Source organism: Puma concolor, chromosome D2, assembly GCF_028749965.1.
Source record: "Puma concolor isolate L17-30 chromosome D2, mPumCon1.1.hap2, whole genome shotgun sequence".
NCBI classification, from domain to species: Eukaryota; Metazoa; Chordata; class Mammalia; order Carnivora; family Felidae; genus Puma; species Puma concolor.
This window is the reverse complement of record NC_141677.1, coordinates 44,172,754-44,185,893: the sequence shown is the minus strand read 5'-3', so window position 1 is coordinate 44,185,893 and position 13,140 is coordinate 44,172,754. Positions and strand designations below refer to the sequence as shown.

General features: G+C 42.2%; 1 long non-coding RNA gene across 1 annotated transcript in view; it reads right to left on the bottom strand.

Moving 5' to 3' along the window:
• LOC147576028 (uncharacterized) overlaps positions 1 to 13,140 on the bottom strand; it is a 149,647-nt gene that overhangs the window by 125,548 nt on the left and 10,959 nt on the right. The gene's annotated exons all lie outside the window — the stretch shown is intronic.

Below are 13,140 nucleotides of genomic sequence, written 5' to 3'. Positions count from 1 at the left end.
AAAACTATTGTTCCTCCTTATCCCCAGACCCTGTCTTTGTGTTCTATTTCAGCTCCGGAACTTAGAATAGCCAAAACAATCTTGAAAAAAAAAAAAAAAAAGAATACAATTGGAATATTCAAATTTCCTGATCTTTAGTACTTTCTAAAAAGCCACAGTAATCAAGACAATGTGGTACTGACTTAAGGATAAATAGTAAATCAATGGAATAGAATTGAGACTTGAGACTTAAGGTCAACTGATGCATGACAAAGTGCCAAGATGATTCAATGGGGGTTATAACAGTCTTCTCAGTAACTGGATCTCCACATTAAAAAGAGTGAATTCGAACCCCTATGTCACAACCATATACAAAACAACTCAAAATGGATCACAGACCTAAATATAAAAGTTCAAGCTACAAAAGTCTTAGAGGAAAACATAAGATCTCTGTGACCAGGAGTTAGTCAATGAATTCACCTTGATTATTTCAGGTGAAAGATGCCAGTCACAACTGATCACCTCACAGCTTGTAGGATTCCATCTATATGAATTCCCAGAATAGTCAAACCTATAAAGATGGAAAGTAGATTATTGTTTGCATGGGCCTGGGGGGGAGAGGGGTAAGAATGGGATGTGACTGTGAATGGGTACAGTATTTCTTTGAGGGGTGATTTTGGTTTTGGGGTCTTTTGTTCTAACATTGGATTACACAACTCTGAAAATACTAAAACCTATTGAATTCTACGCTTTAAAATAGGTGAATTGTATGGTACATGAGTTAGATTTCAATTAAAAAAAACACACAGAAGAGGCTCAAGATACAAGAGTCTTTTCCAGGGAAATGGCAAACAGTTCACATACTGGCAGTTCTCTGGGGATGGGGCTTTTGAGGAGTCCAACTCAGTGTGGCCCTTCCAGTGGCTACTAGTGCCTCTGTTTTTCATAGCTACTATGGTTCCAAAGCCTCTAGTTTTTAAGGCCACTGTGAATCTGGGGGAAGAGAGTTGGGAATAGGGCAAGGTACCATGCCACAGAGTTCACTGTTCTTACTGAGATTCAGTCATTTTTCTCAAATAAATTTTCTTTAGATCCTTTCTAGCCTTTGGTTAATTTCCAAAGTTCTGCAAAAGTTGATTTTGACAATTTTTCTGTTGTCTTTGCTGCTTTTATAGAGGAACAGATTTATAGAGGTCCTCACTCCACCATTCTAGAAGTTCTGGCTCCACTTTTTTAAGGCACTTAACACAGTTGAATTTGACAACTTTCTGTGTGGTTTCTTTATGAATGTGTGTCTCCCCCACTGATCATTAAGTGTCACAAGGACAATATCTACACTGTGGTTATGTTTTGTCCTTCCTAGATTCTACCACAGAGACACACAGTAGGTACTCCATAAATATTTGTTAAGTTGATCAAAGGTCATTAGCACAAGCTAGTGAACACACAATCTCCACAGACTGGTATCATGATACAAACCTGTCCATTAACCTCAAGGGAGCCCTCAATCCTGTTCAGCTCTCAGGGAATACACATTCTCAGGGGCCTGAAAACTCTGACTTCCTCTCCCCACTGCCCTCTCTGATGATGATCTTGGTTTATTCTTCATAGATAATATCAGACCATAACTTCTTCCACTTTCCACCTCCAAATGTACCAACATACTCACATTGGTTCCCATATTCTCCTTCTTTCTTCCTGTTACAGTAAAAAGACAACCCTTCCTAGAAAATGTCAATCCCCATGCAACCATCCTGCTCCTTCAAGAACCTACCACAGTGATTCTCCCTCTTTTCACATGCATCTTCCTCTTTCCACTCTACTGAATTTTTTCCAATTGCATCAGAACACATTTTTTCCCTAACTTTTTGTTTGTTTTTTTTTTAATATCCCCAACTTGGACCTCACAGCCTCCTTCCAGCAGATGCCTTGTTCCTCTATTTCCAAGCCAAACTTCTTTAAAGATTTGGCTACAAGCCCTGGTTCCATCTCCTTACCTTCTACTTGATATTTACACCATTCTTAGCTGTGCTCCGTGTCTACTAAGAAGCTAAATGGCTCTGATATTTTCATTTTATTCTTTCAACAAGCAAATATTGAACACCCACTATCAGTGCCAAACACTGTTCTAGGAACAAGATATAGAATACAAACAATAATATAAATAAGACATACACATTCTTTGGACATTTTCTTTATAGCTTTCATCTTTATTGGCCTTCCATCCATATGAGGTACAATTGGCCACTGACTCTGTGTGGAAATACCTTCTTTCCTTGATTTGCAGGGCACCTTACTCCAATCTCTCTGGCCACTATTTTCAGGCTTCTTGACTGGATATTTCTCATAGTACTAGTCTTTGTGATTGAGGGTTTTTTTTTTAATTATTGAGGGAAAATTCACATAACTTAAAATTTACCATTTAATTCCAGTCTTTAAATGTTAGATTTCCTCTGGAATTTTCTTTTCTTCTTCCTCTCTATTTTCATAGAGGACTTTATCTGCTCCTTTCATTTTAAGTGCCTTCCATTTGTGTACCCCCCACTTATATTTGCAGCCTGAAACTCTCATAAGTCCAGACACCAATAAACAGCCCTCTCTACTTGGTTATTTAACAAGGACTTGAAACAGTATTTTCCCTAAAGTTTTCTCCTCCTGCAGTATCCCTTTGGCACTAACATGCATTCAACTGCTCCACTATAAAACTTTGTAGATATTCTGGACACTTCCCTTTACCTCGCAATTCATGTCAACTTTACAAACCAAATAGCTCTCAGATTCATCCATGTCTTCCCATTTCTAACAATGACACTCTGAACTCTCACTGTGCAAGATGTTCTCAACTGTTCTCCCAACATCCAGTGTCCTCACCCCCCACCAAGTCCACTCTCCACACAGCAAAATGAATTTTACCCTCCGTGACCAAGTTAGGCCTCCAAGTATAAGCTTCCCTAGCTTCCTTAACATCTTGATTTATTTTTTACTATTTAAATTAATTAGCCATGATTAGTTTTAATTTTCCCTTCACCTGGGTGAATGTAAACTCCATGAGAGCAGGGAGAATATTGACTTTGTTTTTAGCTGTTTTCCTAATGTCTACTAAAATTTCTCAAATAGAGTAGGTGCTTAATAAATGCTTGCTAATATCATAAAAGCCATATACAGAAGACTCACTGCTAATATCATCCTCAATGGGGAAAAACTGAGAGTATTCCCCCTAAGGTTAGGAACATGACAGGGATGTCCACTCTTGCCACTGTTATTCAACATAGTATTGGAAGTCCTAGCCCCAGCAATCAGAAAACACAAAGAATTAAAAGGCACCCAAATCAGCAAGGAGGAAGTCAAACTTTCATTCTTCTCAGATGGCATGATACTCTATAAGGAAATCCAAAAAGATTCCACCAAAAATCTACTTGAACTGATTCATGAATTCAGCAAAGTTGCAGGATAAAAAAATCAATGCACAGAAATCAGTTGCATTTCTATACACCAATTATGAAGAGGCAGAAAGAGAATCAAGGAATCAATCCCATTTACAATTGCACCAGAAATCATAAAATACCTAGGAATAAACCTAACCAAAGAGGTGAAAAATCTATACGCTGAAAACTATAGAAAGCTTATTAAAGAAACTAAAGAAGACACAAAAAAAGGGAAAAATATCCCATGCTCATGGATTGGAAGAACAAATATTGTTAAAATGTTGATACTACCCAAAGCAATCTACACATTCAATGCAATCCCTATCAAAATAACACCAGCATTCTTCACAGACCTAGAACAAACAATCTTACAATTTGTATGGAACCACAAAAGACCCCGAATAGCCAAAGCAATCTTGAAAAAGAAAAACAAAGCTGGAGGCATCACAATTCCAGACTTCAAGCTGTATTACAAAGCTGTAATCATCAAGACAGTATGGTGCTATCACAAAAACCAACACTCAGATCAATGGAACAGAATAAAGAACCCAGAAATGGACCCATAAATGTATGGCCAACTAATCTTTGACAAAGCAGGAAAGAATATCCAATGGGAAAAAGACAGTCTTTCCAAATGGTTTTGGAAAAACTGGACAGTGACATGCAAAAAAATGAATCTGGACCACTTTCTTTCACTATACACAAAAATAAATTCAAAATGGAATAAAGACCTAAACATAAGACAAGAAGTCATCAAAATCCTAGAGGAGAAAGTGGGCAAAAACCTCTTTGACTACAGCTGCAGCAACTTCTTACTGAACCTGTTTCTGGCGACAAGGGAAACAAAAGCAAAAATGAACTATTGGGACCTCATCAAGATAAAAAGCTTCTGCCCAGAAAAGGAAACAATCAGCAAAACTAAAAGGCAACTGATGGAATGGAAGAAGATATTTGCAAATGACATATCAGATAAAGGGTTAGTATCCAAAATCTATAAAGAACTTATCAGGGACGCCTGGGTGGCTCAGTCGGTTAAGCATCCGACTTCAGCTCAGGTCGTGATCTCGTGGTCCGTGAGTTCGAGCCCCACGTCAGGCTCTGTGCTGACGGCTCAGAGCCTGGAGCCTGTTTCAGATTCTGTGTCTCCTTCTCTCTGACCCTCCCCCATTCATGCTCTGTCTCTCTCTCTCTGTCTCAAAAATAAATAAATGTTAAAAAAAAAAGAACTTATCAAACTCAACACCCAAAAAACAAATAGTCCAGTAAAGAAATGGGCAAAAGACATAAATAGACACGTTTCCAAAGAAGATATACAGATGACTAACAGACACATGAAAATATGCTCAACATCACCCACGATCAGAGAAATCAACGAGACACCACCACAATGAGACACCACCTCCCACCTGTCAGAATGGCTAACATTAATTACTCAGGCAATGACAGATGTTGGCAAGGATGCGGAGAAAGAGGATCTCCTTTGCACCGCTGGTGGGAATGCAAACTGGTGCAGTCACTCTGGAAAACAGTATGGAGGTTCCTCAAAAAATTAAAAACAGAACTATCCTACGACCCAGCATTTGCACTACTAGGTATTTATCCAAGGGATACAGGTGTGCTGTTTCAAAGGGGCACACGCATCCCAATATTTATAGAAGTGCTATTGACAATAGCCAAAGTACGGAAAGAGCCCAAATGTCCATCAACAGATTAATGGATAAAGAAGATGTGGTATAGATATAGAAGGGAGTATTACTCAGCAATAGGAAACAATGAAATCTTGCCATTTGCAACTACGTGGATGGAACTAGAGGGTATTATGCTAAACAAAATCAGTCAGAGAAAGACAAATATCATATGATTTCATGCATATGAGAAATTTAACATAGAAAACAGATGAACATAAGGGAAGGGAAGCAAAAATAGTATAAAAACAGGGAGGGGGACAAAACATAAGAGACTTAAGTATAGAGAACAAACTGAGTTTTGCTGGAGGGGCTATGGGTGGGGGCATGGGCTAAATAGGCAAGGACCATTAAGGAGGACACTTGTTGGGATGAACCCTGGTTATTATATGCAGGGGATGAATCACTAGATTCTACTCCTGAAATCATTAGTGCACTATATGCTAACTAACTTGGATGTAAATTTAAAAAAAAACAGCAATTAAGAGCCTAAATGTCCATCAACTGATGAATGGATAAAGAAGTTGTGGTTTATGTATACAGTGGAGTACTACTTGGCAATGAGAAAGAATGAAATATGGCCTTTTGTAGCAACGTGGATGGAACCGGAGAGTGTTATGCTAAGTGAAATAAGTCAGGCAGAGAAAGACAGATACCATATGTTTTCACTCCTCTGTGGACCCTGAGAAACTTAACAGAAGACCATGGGGGAGGGAAGAGGGGGGAAAAGTTACAGAGGGAGGGAGGCAAACCAAAGAGACTCTTAAAAACTGAGAATAAACTGAGGGTTGATGCGGGTGGGAGGGAGGGGAAAGTGGGTGATGGGCATTGAGGAGGGCACCTGTTGGGATGAGCACTGGGTGTTGTATGGAAACCAATTTGACAATAAATTTCATATTAAAACAATTAATTAATTAATTAACAAACAAATACTTGCTAAGAATGTTGAACAAATGCATCTTCTTCCTCAGCTTATTTCACAACTTAGCAAACAGCACCAATCACAAATAGGGGAACAAAAGCCATGAATGTCATCCCTGATACAACTTTCTCCATCGTCCCTTACCCATGAGCCATCATCAAGGTTTTTATATTTTACTTGAAAAAAATTATACCTAAAGTCTAACTACAGCCGACCATCTCTACATTCATTAGCAGACTCCTGGAGTCACAAAATAGCCAACTCATGCACTTCCTCTCTTGCCACCCTCCACACCACCTCCTATTCATTAGCCAAATATATCATTGCCTCTTCTAATTCATCAATTGTCTCCCACTGCTCCTAAGAGAAAGTCTACATCCTCAGGAGACTCATGAGGCTCAACCTCTCTAGCCTTATCAGGTGTGTTTTCCTTTTGTTCCCTCTGCTCTCTCCAACTACTTGGGATGTGTAGCCATCCCAGGGCTCTCAGAATCCTCAAGATCCTCCCACATACTGGTGACTCCATCTGAAATGCTCCCCTCCTGACACCTTTGCCTGATTGTTTCCTGGTCATCCTTCATGTCACAACTGAAATGCCACTTCATTTGGGAGATCTTTCTCATCCTTCCCAGGCCAGGTAAGTGAGATTATCAGATACTCATAAGACCTCGTACTTTCCCTTTACTACATTTACCACAACCATCTTCAAATAGTTCACTCTTGCATTTATGTAATCTCTTTCTCTTACCCTAAAATGTAATCCCAAGTCCATTTAGGCACTATAGTCCACTGGTTAGGAACATAGGCTCAAGAGCTAGACCTCTGAGTTTGATCACCAGTTCTGCTGATTACTGGTGATGCGGCCACCAACAACTCACTCAAATTTTCCCTTTCTCAGTTTTCTTATGTGTAAAATGAATTAAGATGTAACGATACCTTTCTCAGAGTGTTGTGTGGGTTCGAGGCACTAACTCATCTAAGGCAAATAGGATATGCCTAATATTAATATGGTAAATGCTCAAAAACATTACCAATTATTATTGTTTCCTGTAGTAACAGGAAATACAAGGGATTTAACTCCAACATATAATAGCCACTCATTAAATATAACTAGTATGAAAAAGAATAAATCTTGAAGACTTGAAGAATGACACCCGTGAGAGAGGACAACAAACAACAACAACAAAAGCAATTAAAAATATTTATCTGTATAAAACCCAGAAAAAGATATAAATAACCTATCTGCAAAAAACTTACCAAACATATGAGGGACATAAAATAAACACTTGAATAAATGAAGATATATGCTGTATTGGATGATTCAGTGTTGTTGATATCAATTAGTAAGAGAGAAAAATGTATAAAAATGTACAGGCAAATATATGAATTGGATCATGGGATGCCATAATAAACATAGATCACTTGTCCAGGGAAATGAATGCAGAACTCTTCACAAAGGCGATAATCCTTGAAGAGTATACAGAGTTCTGAAGAATTGGGACAGAACAGCATTTTGGAATAACAACAGAGCTGAAATGCAATGGAACAAGAGGTCTGAGTTGGAAAGGTTTTTAAAGGTCATCAATTCAGCCAGTGAGTAATAGAGAACCTAAATACAAGTGGCTTAAACACAAAGTATACATACTATTTTACATAATGAAAAACGCAAAGAAGGTGATCCCCAGCTAAACACTGTTAGGGCCTACCACTCTCCTGACTTTGCCCACATGGTCTCAGGATGGCTGTAGTTCTTCAAACATCAAGCTTCCCAACATCATGAAAGGTGGGAAGAAAGAAGCATTTTTTTTTCAAACCACTCTCCCTTCTTATGACAGGAAAACCTTTCCCACAAACTCCCCAGTGAATTACCACTTGTGTCCCATTGCTCAGAACCGTTCACATGCTATTCTACTTCCTGTTGCTACTTAATCAACCACCCCAAAACACAGCGACATAGAACAAAAATCATTTTCTTTTGCTCTCAGATTGTGTGGATCAGGAACTGTGACAGGGCACTGCTCTCTGACATATGGCGCCCCAGCTTGGAAGACCATATTGGCTGGGGATGATCTGAAGAGCTAGGGGCTCACTTGGAAGCTTCTGCACTCCCCTGCTTGACACCTGGGTTGGGAAGACTCAAAGTTTGGGCTGGACTGGGAGTGTTGACCGGCACACCCACATATATCTTCGCTATGTGACTCAAGATTCCTCACTGAGTATTAGAGGAATTCTAAGAGGCAGAATTCAGATAAAAATGTTACCAGAGAGTAGAATGTATCCTACATGGTCTTTTATGACCTGAGCTCAGATGCCACATCATGTCACTACCTCAAAATTCTGCTTGTTGAAATGGTCACAACTCCCCAGGCACAAGAGGAGAGAACATAAACCTTACCACTTGATGGGAGGCATGTCAAGGAATTTGAACTTACTTTTTATACCAACCCCTAAACCAACTCTGATGGGTTTGGTTTCACAACAAAGAGCACCCTCCGGGGTCATCGGATCTGTCCTCTACGGCACCACCAACTCAAAGCATCAACCCCCTTTTCAAATACCCCTTCTTGAATGGCCAACCAGCCTTCAACGACAGGGAGTTCCTTCCCTTCCTAAAATAATCATTTTACATTTGGACACTTGCTTTAGAAAAATCAGTCTGTATCCCAAGCAAAATATTTTGCCTCGTGTTAGGCCATTTTGGTCTGAGCTGAGGATGGGAAATGTGGAAATGTAGGAAGGGGAGATAAAATTATGAGTTGCTTGATGAGGGTCATCAGATCATCAAAGGGTTTGGACATTCAAGACTTGTGGCTTGGTGGACTCTATGGTCCTTTGTCTCTGTCAAAACCACATTGTCCAACAACCAGATACATTTTATTTTTTTTTTAATTTTTTTTTTTTAACGTTTATTTATTTTTGAGACAGAGAGAGACAGAGCATGAACGGGGGAGGGGCAGAGAGAGAGGGAGACACAGAATCGGAAACAGGCTCCAGGCTCTGAGCCATCAGCCCAGAGCCTGACGCGGGGCTCGAACCCACGGACCGAGAGATCGTGACCTGAGCCGAAGTCGGACACCTAACCGACTGAGCCACCCAGGCGCCCCCCAGATACATTTTAAATAAATCGGTCTGGGTTTCATTCACTTGCCATCAGCACTGCACTTAAGATGTGGCCTTTGAAAAGGCCATCAGTCCCTCCTGGAATCCATTCAGTGCAAGGAGCTGTCAGATTTCCTAGCAAGATCTGGATCAGGCAGGGGTGACATACCAGGAGTAAGCTTCCCTCCTCAATTTTCCTTCTAAGTGATTCCTCAGGCATTTGAAGATGTAGAAGTAAGAGCAAAGTCTTACCTGCGTGTCCTGCAGACAGCTCTTACGGCATGCATCCCAAGCAGAATTCATTATTCCCATCACTGAAACTTGCTCAGACTTCAGTGTTTGTAATCACAGTCAGAGGTATCGCTTTCTAGCTGGCAGCTAAGCCAGAAATTCTGGGTTAGTTCTTAAATTCTCCCTCTCTCCTTACCTGCCAACATTTAATCTTTCACTAAATCTTGCCCAGACTGCCTCAGCAATGTTCCTTCTCCATCCCTGTATTTACGGGTTGGTTCAGGGCATCACTGTCTCCTTGCAGGGCTCTTGCTATGACTTCAGGCCTGGCCTCCTCCTTCCCTGTCCCTCCACTCTGCTGCCAGAGGAATCCAAGACCATTTCTCCCCCATGGACCGCTGCCTTCCCCCTCCCCCCCCCCACCTCATGCCTGCAAGATTAAGCCCCAACTCTTTAGCTCTTTCCACAAAACCCTTGATAGATGGCCTGGCCAAAACCTATGTGACCAGTCTCATCTCCTGACACCCCCAACTCATGGGCCTTCTCACCATTTATCAAATATGCCAGATTTCCAATTATTGCCTTTAGATAAAGCTGTTTATTATCTCTGCCTGAAAATATACATTACCTCTTCTTTACTTTGCACCAGGCTACAATTTACAGATCTAAACATCACCTTCTTTGCTTTAATTATTGTTATTATAATTATATTCAGAATTTATTGAGCACATACTGTTGTCCAGACTGCTTCAGCAACATTTCTTCTCCATTCCTGCATTTAATGGTTGGTTCAGGGCATCACTGTCTCCTTGCAGGGCTCTTGTTATGACTTCAGGCCTGGCCTCCCTCCTCCCGGGCCTGCCCCTCCATTCTGCTGCCAGAGGAGTCCAAGCATCATATGTGGAATATTTCATTTAACATTTACAGCAAGGCTATGGGTTATGCAGATGAGGAGCTGAGACTCCGAGAGGTCTGCTTGCTCAGGATCCCACAGCTGGAATCCTGAAGCCCGTGCTCGTAACCATCTGCAAATCCCACTGGGGGCAAATCCAGGGAGCACTTCCTGATGATCTCAGCCACAAATGTCCACAACTCTGTTATAGGGCTTACCATGAAGTATTTATATAGGTTTCAGCTTGTTTGGATACTAATTCAGACAAAGTAACAGTTCAGAAACACACATACTTCTAGGACAATCAAGAAAACTTGAATACTAATTTCATATTTGATGATACTAAGGAATCATTGTTCATTATTGGTACTGTGGTTATGTTTTTAAAAGTCACTGTCACCTAGAGATATACTTGACTATTTAGAGAAGGAGTGATATGAAGTCAAGGTTGCCTGAGAGGACAGTATATAGGGGAAGGTAGGTAACATCTTTTGGTATTATGGTGGTAACTATTAAAAATAGGAGATGTATACGTGGAGTGTCATTCAATTATTTATTCTACTCTGTGTATGTTTGAAATTCTCTAGAATAAAAATATTCTGTATATTCTGTATATTCTCAACAAAATGAGCTTATATGTTCATTCCCCTGCCTTTGGATAGATAGAGGACATTCGAGTTTTAGTCAGCTTTGAATCTATAGCAGTAACAGAATTGAAACTCAGCTAATGTTTCTTGAGGGATGAGGCAGTAACTATGCAGGTCATTTCCAAAGGCACAGAGCAATGTTGCCTATCCCCCATACTATCTGGCTGCAGACCAATGACACCATGGCCACCAGCATTACTGATGGTCTCCCTGGGAGAGCAGAGGCCAGGTGCTAGAGTTGAACATGCAGCTCCCATCCCAGCTTCCTTGAGTCTAACCTGTTTCCACACCGATCTGGTCCTCTTGAGTTCCTGCATTTCCCTTGGAAACCAGATTGGCTACCTGTGATTCCTAGATGCCCTCAGGAGCTGTGGCTTGCATTGCTCTAAGTGCTTTCCTTGCTTTTCTAAGGCCATCTTTGGTTCCCAGCCAGGTCCAGCTGACCCCACAGTTTGATAAGAAAGGGATTTGGCGGGCGCCTGGGTGGCTCAGTCGGTTGCGCGGCCAACTTCGGCTCAGATCACGATCTCGCGGTTCGTGAGTTCGAGCCCCGCGACGGGCTCTGTGCTGACCGCTCAGAGCCTGGAGCCTGTTTCAGATTCTGTGTCTCCCTCTCTCTGACCCTCCCCCGTTCATGCTCTGTCTCTCTCTGTCTCAAAAATAAATAAACGTTAAAAAAAAATTTTTTTTTAAAAAAGAAAGGGATTTGGCTTCAGCCCTTAAAATATGACTGTTAGCCTCCTCCCTGTATCTTGGTTTGATCACTGGTCCTATTCTGGATGGGAGTAATTTAAGGCTGGGCAAGTTTTCTATGGAGTGACACAAATTTGTATGCAAAAGACAGAGATAGCATTTCAGGGAATGGATTCATTCAATACCTCTGGCCCCCACTCCTGCCTCTTCCTACAGGTACCTTTGTCAGATGGTCACAGCCTGCCAAACTAGTGTGAGTACCTTCCAAGGCCCACAGATCAAGGGGAGCACAAGGCAGCTTTAGCATTGCTCTAACTGTGAGAGGTCAGGCTTTTGCTATGTTCAAGTCACCATGCCCCATGGTCACCAACAGATGCCCTGGAGAGTGAGGCTGAGGCCCTCCCTGCTTGGGGTGACAGGGGAACAGGAGAGGGGGCAGGGGCCGTAGTGAGCAGACATGCTGGGGCCAGAGAGTGAGGTATTGCTCCAATCCATCAGTCTCTGGGGAGCCTCACAACAACCCCCAAAGCAGGAGGAGACAGCCTGATGGGAGAGAGACCACAGCAAACCAAGGAACACTGAAATCAGGCGCACAAACCCTAGGCCAGCAAGATGTTTTTAGGGGCGTCCATTGTTTGAAGCTCCCTCCTCCTGGATGCTGGGGAAAGAACACACACCCTGGCTGTATCTGGTCCAAATCTGCATCTGAACGAGGTGGGCAGCAGCTCAGAAATGCCTAAAGTAGAGGCACATGCAGGGGAGGGTGTTCTAGAAACAACCTGGTACATAGGGGTGAGGTAGAGGCTGTGAAACACCACCAGGTCCCTTCAGGAATGGACTTATTCTCCCAACTGCTGGGAGTGCTACCACCAAATTCCTTCAGCTGTCCTCTTCCAGGAGGGACTCGCAGGAAGGAGGCCTTCTTGGGCAGGCCATGCCCCCTTCCCAGAGCAGCCCATATTGAGCAATGAGGCACACAGTGGTATAAAGTCTCAGTGCTATCTCCCCAAGTGGGGACAGCTCTGAAGACTCATCCCATCTTCCCATCTCCTTGTAGAGTGAGCTGAGGTTTCCACTGAGACTCTATCCAGATCAACCCACCTTTCCACCCAATCCTGCTCCCCTTCGTCCCTTCCTTCCTTCTCTTCCCTCCCCATCTCTTCCGTTCCTTCCCTCACCTTCTCTCCCTTCTCTCCTCCCTTCCTTCCCTCTCTTCCCTCCTCTTTCCTCCACTTCCCTTCTCTCCCTTTCCCTCCACATCTCTTCCCTCCCTGCCCTCCCTAAGCCCCCCATCCCCTTCCTCCCCTGTCTCCCCTTGTCTCCCTTCCCTTCCCTTCTCTTCCCCAGGTACTGATCCCAAAGCACTCCCTAATAAGCCTTCTGAGTTCACCATTCCCATTCTACACGTCCCCCTGTCCCCTGTGTGCCAAAGACTGTGAACAGAGCAGGTGACGGAGAGTGGCAAAATACAACCCACACCTTTCCAGAAGCTCATGGTCCACACATCTGTATGGGCTTGATTGTCTGGTGCAGAACACAGCATGATGGCTAAGAATAAAGCTTTAGA